Genomic DNA, 12,268 nt, shown 5'->3' with positions numbered 1-12,268 from the left:
CTAATATTCTAGAGATACTGGGTAAGTTCTCATAAGAGACAACCAGCTCTTCCTAAGCCCTGAAGAGGAAGCCTAACGTATCACATGGTCATGCAACTCTGGATATGGCTGAAGGAGCGGGGCTGTGAGGCAACTGGCTCAACACAAGTTGTATTCATCAGATTTTCTTTCAGTAAGAAAAACTGAGACATGAAAACTGGGTGACATAATGGGAAAAATCCAAGCCAGCTATCATTACAGAGCATGAATTAATATTACTGTTTTATGAAAGTCATAATTGGCCATGTGCAATAAGATAAGTGGAAAAGTGGATCTTCAGAAAAACAATGAGGTAGATACTTAGAGAAAGAGCAAAAGAGAATGTGAGGTCCCAGGAGGATACAGAAAGACAAAGGGAGTGAGTGACCAATTGATGTTTTACTACTTATCTGGATCCTGGATATTCTTCCTAATGATGAGTTCCATGAAATTATTCTGTATCATTTATTTTTTATTTTTAAATTTTTTTTTGCTTGCCATAAGTGTACCTACTCTCTGTCAGTATACAACACTATTACAATATCATTGACTCTGTTCCCTATGCTGTACCTTTTATTCCCATGATTTATTCATTCCATGACTGGAAGCCTGTACCTCCCACTCCCCTTCACGCATTTTGACCATCCCCCATCCCCATCCCCTCTGACAGCCGCCAGTGTGTTCTCTGTATTTACAGGTTTGATTCTGCTTTTTGTTTGTTCATTCATTTGTTTTGTTTTTTTAGATCCCATATATGATTGAAATATATGATATTTGTCTTTCTCAGTCTGAATTATTTCACATAGCATAATATCCTCTAGTCCATCCATGTTGTCTCAAGTGGCACAATCTCATCCTTTTCTATGGTTGCATAATCTTCCATTGTGTGTGTGTGTGTGTGTGTGTGTGTGTGTGTGTGTGTGCGTGATCTTCCTTAACTGTTGGTCTATCAGTAGATACTTAGGTTGCTTCCATATCTTGGCTATTATAAATAATTTTGCAGTAAACATAAGGGTGCATATATGTTTTTAAATTAGTGTTTTTGTTTTCTTTCAGCAAATATCCAGTAGTAGAATTATTGGATCATATGGTATTTTTATTTTTAATGTTTTTAAGTAACCTCCATAGTATTTTCCACAGTAGCTGTACCAATTTACATTCCCACCAATAGTGTATAAGGGTTTCTTTTTCCCACATTCTTGCCAACTCTTGTTATCTTTTTTACTTTAGCCATTCAAGCAAGTGTGGGTGGTATCTCAATGTGGTTTTGATTTGCATTTTCCTGATAATTAATGATGCTGAGCATCTTTTCATGTGTCTGTTGACCATTTATATGTCATTGGAAAAACATCTATTGAGGTCCTCTGTCAATTTTTTTATCATATTGTTTATTTTTTGTTGTTGAGTTATAAGTTCTTAATGTATTTTGGATATTAACCCCTTATTTGATATATCATTTGGAAACATCTCCCATTCAGTAGGTTGCCTTTTGTTTTGTTGTTGTTTTCCTTCACTGTGCAAAAGCTTTTTATTGTGGCATAGCCCCAATAGTTTCTTTTTGCTTTTATTTCCCTTGCTTGGGAGGTATATTTAAAAAATGTTTCTATGGCTGATGTCAAAGAAATTACCGCCTGTGTTCTCTTCTAGGATTTTTATGGTTTCAGGTCTCACATTTAGGTCTTTAATCCATTTTGAGTTTATTTTTGTGTATGGTGTAAGAAAGTTGACCAGTTTCATTCTTTTGCACATAGCTGTTCAGTTTTCCCAGAACCGTTTGTGGAAGAAACTGTCTTTTCCCCATTGTATATTCTTGCCTCCTTTACCACAGATTAATTGGCTGTATAAGTGTGGGTTTTTTGCTGGGCTCTCTTTTCTGTTTTATTGATTATGTGTCCTTTTCTGTGTATGCCAGTAGTATACTGTGTTGATTACAACAGCTTTGTAGTATACCTTGAAATCTGGAATTGTGATACCTCCCTTTGCTCTTCTTTCCCAAGACTGCTTTGTCTATTCAGAGTCTTTTGTAGTCCCATTGTAGTATTTGTTCTGGTTCTATGAAAAATACTATTGGTATTTTGATAGGGATTGCATTAAATCTGTAGATTGCTTTGGGTAGTATGGACATTTTAACAATATCAATTCTTCCAGTCCTTGAGCATGGACTATCTTTCCATTTGTTTATGTTGTCTTCAGTTTCTCTCATCAGTGTTTTATAGTTTTTCAGAGTATAGCTCTTTCATCTTCTTGGGTAAGTTTATTCTGAGGTATCTTACTTTTTTTGGTGCAATAGTAAGTGGAACTGCTTTCTTAATTTCTCTTTCTGATACTTTGTTGTTAGTATGTAGAAATGCTACTAATTTCTAGGTGTTAATTTTATATCTTGCAACTTAACTGAATTCATTTATTACTCCTAATAGTTTTTTTGATGGCGTCTTCAAGGTTTTCTATGTATAGTATCATGTCATCTGTAAATAGTGCCAGTTTTACCTTTTCCTTACCAATATGGTTGCCTTTTATTTCTTATTCTTGCCTCATTGCTGTGGCTAAGACTTCAAGTACAATGTTGAATAAAAGTTGAATAAAAGACAGGAATGGGCATTCTTGTCTTGTTCCTGATCTTAGAGGGAAAGTTCTCAGTTTTTCAACATTGAGTATGATGTTAGCTGTGGATGTTTCATATATGGCCTTTATTATGTTGAGGTATGTTCCCTCTAAACCTACTTTGTTGACAGTTTTTATCATGAATGCATCTTGAGTCTTCCCAGATGCTTTTTCTGCATCTCTTGAGATGATCACATGATTTTTATCCTTTGTTTTGTTGTTGTCATGTATCACATTGATTGATTTGCTAATACTGAACCATATTTGCATCCCTGGAATAAATCTCACTTGATCCTGACAAATGTTCCTTTTAATGTACTGTTGAATGTGGGTTGCTCTAGTATGTTGTTGAGTATTTTTGCACATAAATTCATCAGGGATATTGGCCAGTAGTTTTCTTTTCTTTTCTTTTCCTTTTTTTTTTTTCTTTTTTTGGTGTTTTTTGACTAGCTTTGGTATCAGGATAATGCTGGCCCTAGAAAGTGTATTTGGCAGCTGTCCTTTCTCTTCTGGTTTTTGGAATAGTTTGAGTAGAATAGATATTAATTTGTCTTTAAATGTTTGATAGCACTAACCTGTAAATTTGTCAGGTCCTGGATTTACATTTTTGGTAGTTTTGATTACTGATTCTATTTCATTACTAGTAGTCAGCCTGTTCAGATATTCTATTTCTTCCTGCTTTAGTTTTGGAAGGTTATATGTTTCTAGGAATTCATTTCTTCTAGATTGTCTAATTTGTTGGCATAATTTTTTTGTAGTGTTCTCTTACAATTCTTTATATTTCTGTGGTGACAGTTGTTAGTTCTCTTTCACTTCTGACTTTATTTACTTGAGCTTTCTCTTTTTTTCTTGATGTGTCTGGCTAAGCATTTATGTTTTATCTTTTCAAAGAATCAGTTCTTGATTTCATTGATTTTTTCTGTTTTTTAATTATCCATGTCATTTATTTCTGCTCTGATCTTTATTATTTCCTTCCTCCTGCTCATCTTGGGTTTTGTTTGTTCTTCTTTTTGTAGTTCCTTAGGTGTAAGGTCAGATTGTTTATTTGAACTTTTTCTTGTTTCTTGGGGTAGGCGAGTATCTGTGTCCTTTTTGATTGAGCTTATGAACAGCTTGTTTTTTAACCTTTGACATAGTGGTGTTCTTTAAGACATATTTATTAACAGATAAAGTAGGGAGGCAAGGAGAGGTTATTGACCCTAAATCTCTAATCAGTATTATCAGCAATCATCTTACTTATGTGAGCTAATACGACCATTTGCTGGGCAATCAAGAATTTCCTAGGTTCTCGATGAACATATTAGAGTTGCTGTAACCACCATATCAGAGAAACAGAAGGATCTGGGTAGAGTCCCTTGTAGGAAAGGTGGTATCACTGAAATGCTGTGGATGGACTGTTAGAGAGGTCAGGCCATGCTGTTCAGATATCTTTGAAAGATATCTTTTTGAAAGAAAGGACCATAAGGAGGAGGCTCAGTGTTCTCTCCTGAGCATGAAGCTGCCTTTAGGTGTTGCTTCCACAATTGCCTATTGCCATTGATGAGTGTTCTTTTCTTCCTTTGGGGAAGTAAGAGGAGAGGACACAATCTGAGTGGTTTCTGTTGAAAAAAAAGAAAAGAAAAAAAGAAACAATGGAAAGATGAGCTAGCTATTAGTTAGGTATTGCCATGCTAACAGAAATAGAAATGGGGGTTGTCTTGAGCCTGTCAGTGGAGCAGTTTCTGGAGATAATAATGATGATAAAATGTATTTTGAGAGAATGTGCCCCCTGCCCGTCAGGTTTTGTTGCTCATTGCAAAAAACATACGATGTCAAGGAGTCTAGCCTTCTGGTTTTGTATTCTATATATCTGTATGCATTTTAGTAAGCCAGTTAAATTTCTTATAAATTATTTTCTTCCTTTATTTAGTTGAAAGAAAAATATCTGATCTCCCTATTTCACAAATTCATTTATTAGAAAAAGGAAATAAAGGATTTGAAAATGCTGTAAAGACTTAAAGCACTGTTGCCACTGATATATTATATTGTTATATGGGAAAGACCATCTTGTTGAAATGTGACCACTGTTACTGGATGGTCACATTGACACTGGAATTCACAGTAAGTCCTACACAATTCATTCTAAAAAGGTTAGGAGAATACTGATGAGTGCTTATTGTTGAGCTTGGAAGTTAATAACACACTAAAACCTAGTATTAACACTCCAAAAACTGCAAAAAATATATACTTGGCAATAGGTTTTGACCAATTGACATTCAGTTCTTGTCAGCTGGCTGAACATGGCTAATTTTTAACTTCATATTTTTTAAAAATTAAAAACCTTTTTGAATGTTTTTAATCAGGATCATAGTTAGTCTTTTATTTCAACTAGTCTAATTAGCTAATGGAGCATGCTCTAGAAGTAGGCTGAAGGATCAGGTAACAAAATAATAAGAAGGTAAAAATATATTTCCTAGTAATTAATGCATCAGGTATTTTAGTCCTTCCCAGATACTTTTAGACATTCATATCTGAATACTATTTCAGATTAATAATTGCTTCATTTTTGTATTATCTTTACATTAAACAGACTATTTTTCAAGATGATTTGCATTATGTCTTGATGACAGTGCACCTAGTTCAAAGTATGTTAGTGTTATTCTGATCTTACAGTTGCTGTAAAATATAATTTAATATCATGATCCTGGATTGAATTAGTATATGTTTTTGATTCATAAAATAATTCTAAGAACAATTATGTGAAAGTGAAAAGGTTTAGTTTTTCAAGGATTTTATTCAGAAATGCTAATGAACATGGCAATTAGCCAAGTTCTTGCTTCAAGACCGGTATAGCAGTATTAAATCATGGTTAGAAACTTAAAATAATATTTGTAGTAATAAGCGTGTAGTAATTAGTTTTATACATTATCAATTTCATTTTAATAATAAAAATCTTCTAAATTATTTGTGTGGAGTCCCTTCTTACTTTTTTTTTTTAATTTTTAAAATTTTCTATACCTTTTCAGGTACAAGTGGCAACACTCCTGAACCCATGGGGAACTGTGGTCACGCCCACACCTACTGTGGGGCATATATTGAGAAACTGAAGTGTCATGACACACAGGTGGCCAGGCCCCACCCAGGACAAAAGTTTACTCTGCAATCAGGATGTCACCTTCTTATAGGTAATATGAAAATGCTGAGTCATGGGCTGGGAAGTGGTTGCCATGGAGACAGTCTGTTCAAGTTTGCCTTCAGCCTGAATTTTCAGGTAATCGGACCCACAAGAGGCTCCTTGGCAAGAACAGCCTGGTGAGGAGCGGGACACCATGCACAGCTCTTGCTGGTTCACTTTGCCCTCCACCTCTACAATACCTGTATTCTGGGTGCTAAGGTCACCTTGTTGGTGTCAGTCTTCAGGTGGATGAAGCTTTACTCCTTATGCATGATTTATGTGTCAGGGTGGAAGGTGTTAAACCAGAATTTCTACATGGACTGGCCCACATGGGAGATGAGTACCTCTTGTAGGTACTAGAATGTCGTAGCATCAGGTAAGTCCTGGTGGATCTGGCATCCAGATACTCAGCATCCAGGATGGTTGTTCCACCATTGGGTTCATCTTGGGAGGTTTGCAGCTGAGGGCAGTAGGCTGCTCAGGTAGGTACTCACTTAAGTGACTCCAGTTTCTCATGAAGCTTGTGCACCTGGCTGTTAGATTGGCTGATCCTCTACCACATGGTCTTCAGCTCATCACTCTCCACCTGCTCTTGCAGGCAGCACACCTGGCTCTTGTTCTGTTGGAAGAAGCAGGAGGAGTGCGGCAAGTTGATGAGTATGCAGTGCTGATCTTGGTGGTAGACATAGAACTGGCCATTGCTCTGCTCATTCTGCAAAGTTTCTATGGCTGGTTTTAGGGTGGCATCTGGCAGAGGGGCAGAGGGGCAGAGGGGCTCTTGGAGGGCTTCTGGGGCATTGCGGTGAGCAGCAACTCAGGGGGCTCTGAGCCAAGACCTAGTCACACCCTAGGCTAGTCCTGCTGCAGCCTCTGTGTCTTTCAGTCGACAGGCTTTGAGTGTGCTTGGAGAATGAAGTGAGCTAATAAATTTGTATGCTCCAGATCCTGGGGCAGGTAAAGTCACCGGTAGAAATACACTCTAATCTACTGGGCCCCCTTCCGGGGAGGTGATGTTCTCACTGACAGCATCTACAGAAGGTGCATTTGCTTCTCCTTGCCTGCCTGCCTCTGTGGTGGTTAGTCTCCTGCAGTTCCTTCTAGAGACTGTTGTGCCTTCTCCTGACTGGTGACCTCCTGGGCTGCCCTGGGTGTGATGTTCAGTCCCTTCCCCTTAACATAGATTGTTTCAAATGTCTTTTCATATAATATCCCACTACATTTTACTGTTGTTGTACTCTCATGTTTCATTTTGAAATAATTTAAAATTTTTTTCTAGAAGTACAATTAATTCTGCATGGAGTACCTAGATTCTTTTTTATAAAGCTCTTATAAGGATACTTTTATTATATATAATTAATATCAAAATTATAGTGATTTCCTATTACCCTTTTAATCAACATCATCCATAATACAAAAAAAGTAAGACCTAATTCTATAATTAAAATCCTCGGTTTAGTTTGAAGGCTGCATCTTGCATGAACTTAAATAGATGTGGAATTAAAAAAAAAAAGATAAAATTAATTACCAACAAGAGTGAAAATATTTTAATTGGAAATTGTCATAAAGCCATGTAAATTTCAGTGCTTTCTTCCCTCCTCCACATTTAGCAAAAATTCAGAAAGTGAGTCATGAAGACAACTAAAATATCAGGCTAAATCATTTCAAAAGGATTTTTTTTATCAGTGACTTAGTAAAATTTTTATAATATTTGCATTTTAACTGATAAATTAAGTTTTATTCTTTGGAATTTTTAATGTCAAATAAAAAAAAACATTAGATGATTAGTGACTCTCTGGGAAATTGCTTACATACATTAGGGGTGGAGTTTCTTATTCAGAATGCAGTGGAAACTCCATTGAAAATTTCTCCTGGGGGGAATTAGCTTATAAGTTCTGTGATTTTATAAGATGATTCTGGCCCATGCTGAGAAGGGTGGTTTGGTTGGGGAAGACTTTGAAGGGAAGGAAATACATGTGATAGCCTCAGCAGTCTACTCAAGGAATATTAAGGCTTAACTCTAATAGGGTGATGATAAGTTGATAGTAGAGGTAGTACAAAAGAAAATGTAGAAGGACTTATCTACCAACTGATTTGGTAGAATAAATAATGAGACGATTATTTTTTTCTCCCATGATATTAGAAGGATAGCCAAAGTATAGCCAAGATAAGTAAAACAGGCTTGAAAGTGGATCAAGTGGGAGGAAATAATTATTTAATTGGGTAAAAATGGAGGCATTGCCAATGTGCAAGATGATAAATAAAAGTATTTAAAGTCTTGGAATTAAATAAATTAGGGATTATAATAGAGAGGGTAAGAAAACCTAAAACTGTTTAGAGTTAAGATAAAATTAAAATAGCATGTAGAAAGATAGCAAAGAACGGAACCTTGCAGATGACAGTGACTTTGGAGACAGAGGAAAAAGGATGGAAGATTGAAGAAAGATGATGTGATTTGTTTAGAGGTAGGCTGAACTTAAAATAATTGTAGTGGATGTTTGAAAATTTAGTGGGAATGTGTTGGTATGTCAGATTAAAGGAGAGGGGAGATGATAACACAATAGGAGCGAGACGAGTAGATTACTTCCTTGAAGAATTTGGAAGGGAAAATATAGAGGCCCTTTAAGGTGTACTGCCCTTCTTGTTGCTTCATTCTCTCTGGATTGAGGTTAACGTGTGTTCTGGCAGAAAGGACAAAACTGTGAGGAGGAAACACTGACAGTCTGAGGAGTGGAAGTACAGGCCATGTGTAGCATTCAGAGCACACAGAGGTCTCAGGAAGGACTTCTGTAGCAAAGTTGCCAGGTTTAGGTTTAATCCTTTCAAATTTGTTAGCGGTGGGTCACAAACTATATAGAGAGGACAGAATGGAAGAGGTGCTGCCCATCTTCTCTTCATAACTTCAAGTCTACTCTCCCTTATCTGTATCCTCCCTGTTGTAAGAGGGCAGGGATGGATTACTCATATGGACTGCCTCTGTGGGCCAATGGGAGGCACCAGCAGGAGATATCTGCAGGTTGGGAGAAGTGAGATGGGCTGTTGATTGCCTGGCTCCCTGCTTGCTGGTGTGCAACCAGTTGGCTGAATTGCCCTCAAGCCATCTGTAGTCTGGCTACCCTCCTCAGGCACTTAACTCTGAATTTTGGTTACTCTAAGATCAAGGAGTTGTGAAGGCTCCGAACAGTTAACAACAACAGCATTTGCACCAGCCCTCCTGCCCACATCTCTTTAGGAAATAATCCCCCTACTAATCTTTCCTCATGTTTTCCAATTTTTAATGTGTCCTTGTTTCATGTAATATCATAATTGATAAAGGTATTGTTAAAGATTAGAAAAAATAAGAGGAAGGAACAGCAAATCTGCAAAATCCTGAGTTCAGTGAGTATGGATTCTGGGTGAGAAGAATATAGGAGAGGAAAGGTTTGTTTAGGAAAACTTGTCAGAAGTCAGGTCTTTTGGATGGTATCTAGGCTATTCTTCATAAAAATTCTGTCATCTTGAAGCCTTCATGTATATTCACGTAATTCTTGACTTGGAACTTGGTTTTTGAGACTTACATGATCATAATTGGCTTAAAAAATCAAGTCACAAACCTCCCATGGTTTGCATAGCCCTGATAGAAAGAGATTGTAAAATTTAAATAAAATAAAACACTCCTAACCTAAAAACCATCTCCTCCTGCCATAGAGATTTTTACTCTAATGTGGGTTTTGGCTAAATTATCATAAATTGCATCACCTTTGAACCAGCCTATAATTATATAGTCATTAAGCAAATATTTATCAAGTACAGTTGTGGCTTTGGAGATAGTAGAAAATAAGACAGAAAATGTCCCTATACCTGTGAACCTTTAGCCTACTGAGAGAGAGAACAAATAGTAAATGGATAAATAAGGTAATTTTAGCTATTGTTGAATTCTATAAAGAAAGGACCCAGAGCAATATGATGGTTAAAGAAAATTTTGCTAACACCAGAGCTGAGGCCTAAAGGAAAATAAAGTATGAAGCATGCACACATCCTGTGCTTTAAGAAAAGAGAAACGCTCATGCAAAGTGCTATGTCAAGAAGACTCTGGTGTGCTCAGAGAAGCAAGAAGGCCGTTGTGGCCAGGGCACTAAACATTGGGAGACAGGTCTAGAAAAGCAGTCTGGGGACAGATCACCATGACCTTTTAAGTCTTGGTAAGGGGTTTGAAATTTATTCTAAACGTATAGGAAGCTCCTGAAGAGTTCAATGGTGACATTATTTTGTTTTAATTTTTAAACATATTCCTCCTGCTGCTGTGGGAAGCACAGATTGTAGGCAGACAAGAGCAGAGGCAGAGAACAACTGAAGTTATTTGCAATACTATTAGTAATAATGATATTTGAATGTTTACTCTTGCAAAGCATAGCGTTATCTCATTTAACCTCAAAACAGCCTATTTTTTTAAGGTTAATTTTTTATTTGAGAGAGAGATTGAGGAGGAGCCTAGGAAGAGAGAATCTCAAGTAAACCCCACACTGAGCCCAGAGCCTGACACAGAGCTCCCAGGTGCTCCAAAACAGCCTATGTTTTAGGTTACTATTATTGCAGTTTGGAAATGAAGCCATGCTTTGTCAGTAATCTCTTTGACATAGGCTGTAGCAACTTCTTACTAGATATGTCTTCTGAGGCAAGGGAAACAAAGCAAAATTGAACTATTGGGACTTCATCCAGATAAAAAGCTTCTGCACAGCGAAGGAATAAATCAACAAAACTAAGAGACAACCTTTGGAATAGGAGAAGATATTTGCAGATGACATATCTAAAAAGGGTTAGTATACAAAATACATAAAGAACTTATCAAACTTAACACCCAAAAAAACAATAACCCAATTAAAAAATGGGCAAAAAACATGAATAGACATTTTTCCAAAGAGTACATACAGATGGCCAACAGACTCATGAAAGATGCTTAACATCACTTACCATCAAGGAAATACAAATCAAAACTATGATGAGATATCACTTCACACCTCTCAGAATGGCTAAAATTAACAACACAAGAAACAACAGGTGTAGGGCAGGTTGTGGAGAAAGGGGAACTCTCCTGCGCTGTTTGTGGGAATGCAAACTGGTGCAGCTGCTCTGGAAATCAGTATGGAGTTTCCTCAAAAAGTTGAAAGTAGAATTACCCTAAGATCCAGCAATTGCAATATGAGGTATTTACCCAAAGGATACAAAAATACTTATTCAAAGGGCCACATGCACCTGGATGTTTGTAGCAACATTATCTACAATGACCAAATTATGGAAGCAGCCCAACTGTCCATCAACTGATGAATGGATAAAGAAGAGATGGTGTGTATATATACACAACGGAATATTACTAAGCCATAAAAAGAATGAAATCTTGCTATTTGCGACAACATGGATGGAGCTAGAGAGTATTATGCTAAGCGAAATAAGTCAGAGAAGGACAAATACCATGGGTTCACTCATATGTTTGAGAAGCATGTCAGATGAACATGGTGGGGAGAAAGAGAGGGGCAAACCATAAAAGAGACTTTTAACTATAGAACATAAACTGAGGGTTTCTGGAGGGGAGTTGGGCGGGGGATGGGGGTAGGAATGGGTTAAATGGACAATGGGGATTAAGGAGGGCACTTTTGATGAGCACTGGGTGTTGTATGTAAGTGATGAATCACTGAATTCTATACCTGACACTAATATTACAGTGTATGTTAACTAACTGGAATTTAAATAAAAGCTTTAAAAAAATAAAATGAAATGAAGCCATGGAGGTACAGAGGAACTAAGCAAGTCACTCTACGTCATAAAGTTAGCATGTGATGGAGTCCAAGAAAAACCAACCTCTCAGATACCACAGCCTTCTTCACCACCACATTGTGCTCATAACTTTGAATTTATATTTATTAGAGTTGGCTATAAACGAATTAACAATATAAAGTCTTCAAAAGTAATCTTATTTGAAAACCAGTGTTGGTGAAAAATGCTAGAGATAGAAAATACAAACATTTACAGCAATGAAGCATGAGATGAGACAGTGAATAATCAAACCTTAAAATTTTCAGGACAAGCTGTTTCCTTATGAAAGCTTTTCTTATCTATATTTTAGCCAGCATTTATATATCTCACCTCTGTTTTCCTTGCAAGCATCTATTTTATGCCATATAGGCATTTAGAATGCTAGATTATTTGAAATTTCAGTGATCTCATCTTAAAAGCTTAGAGAGTCCAATATAGACATTCCCACATAAAAAGATTAAAATATATCTTTACTCCAATTACTCTTCAGCCAAGAATTTTCCTTTTTAAAGCACTTCCAAAAATAAAATTTGGATGAGGCTTACAAAGCATACTTGTTCTGGTAACATAAATGGCAAGTCAAAAAGGGGTGGTGAATGACTAACAACAAGTTCATTAAAGATGACAATATGTAGTTTAGTCACTTCTGGCCAAGAAAAATGCCTCCAGACAAAGTGATAATGACCCAGAAATAGCTGAGTGCTCAGA

At 36.7% G+C, this 12,268-nt stretch overlaps 1 non-coding gene and 1 pseudogene across 1 annotated transcript; one reads left to right on the top strand and one right to left on the bottom strand.

Moving 5' to 3' along the window:
* The first annotated feature begins 4,009 nt into the window (after positions 1 to 4,009).
* Positions 4,010 to 4,215, top strand: LOC123801199 (small nucleolar RNA U3). The gene has a single exon (XR_006782156.1). It is a non-coding gene; the product is annotated as a small nucleolar RNA U3 (small nucleolar RNA).
* Positions 4,216 to 5,761: 1,546 nt separating this feature from the next.
* On the bottom strand, positions 5,762 to 9,370 carry LOC123801011 (peroxynitrite isomerase THAP4 pseudogene; annotated as a pseudogene).
* Between the last annotated feature and the right edge of the window lie 2,898 nt (positions 9,371 to 12,268).

The sequence above is a fragment of the Ursus americanus genome, chromosome 10, assembly GCF_024610735.1.
Source record: "Ursus americanus isolate L20-20 chromosome 10, mUrsAme1.1.p, whole genome shotgun sequence".
NCBI lineage: Eukaryota > Metazoa > Chordata > Mammalia > Carnivora > Ursidae > Ursus > Ursus americanus.
This window is presented reverse-complemented; position numbering and strand designations above follow the sequence as displayed.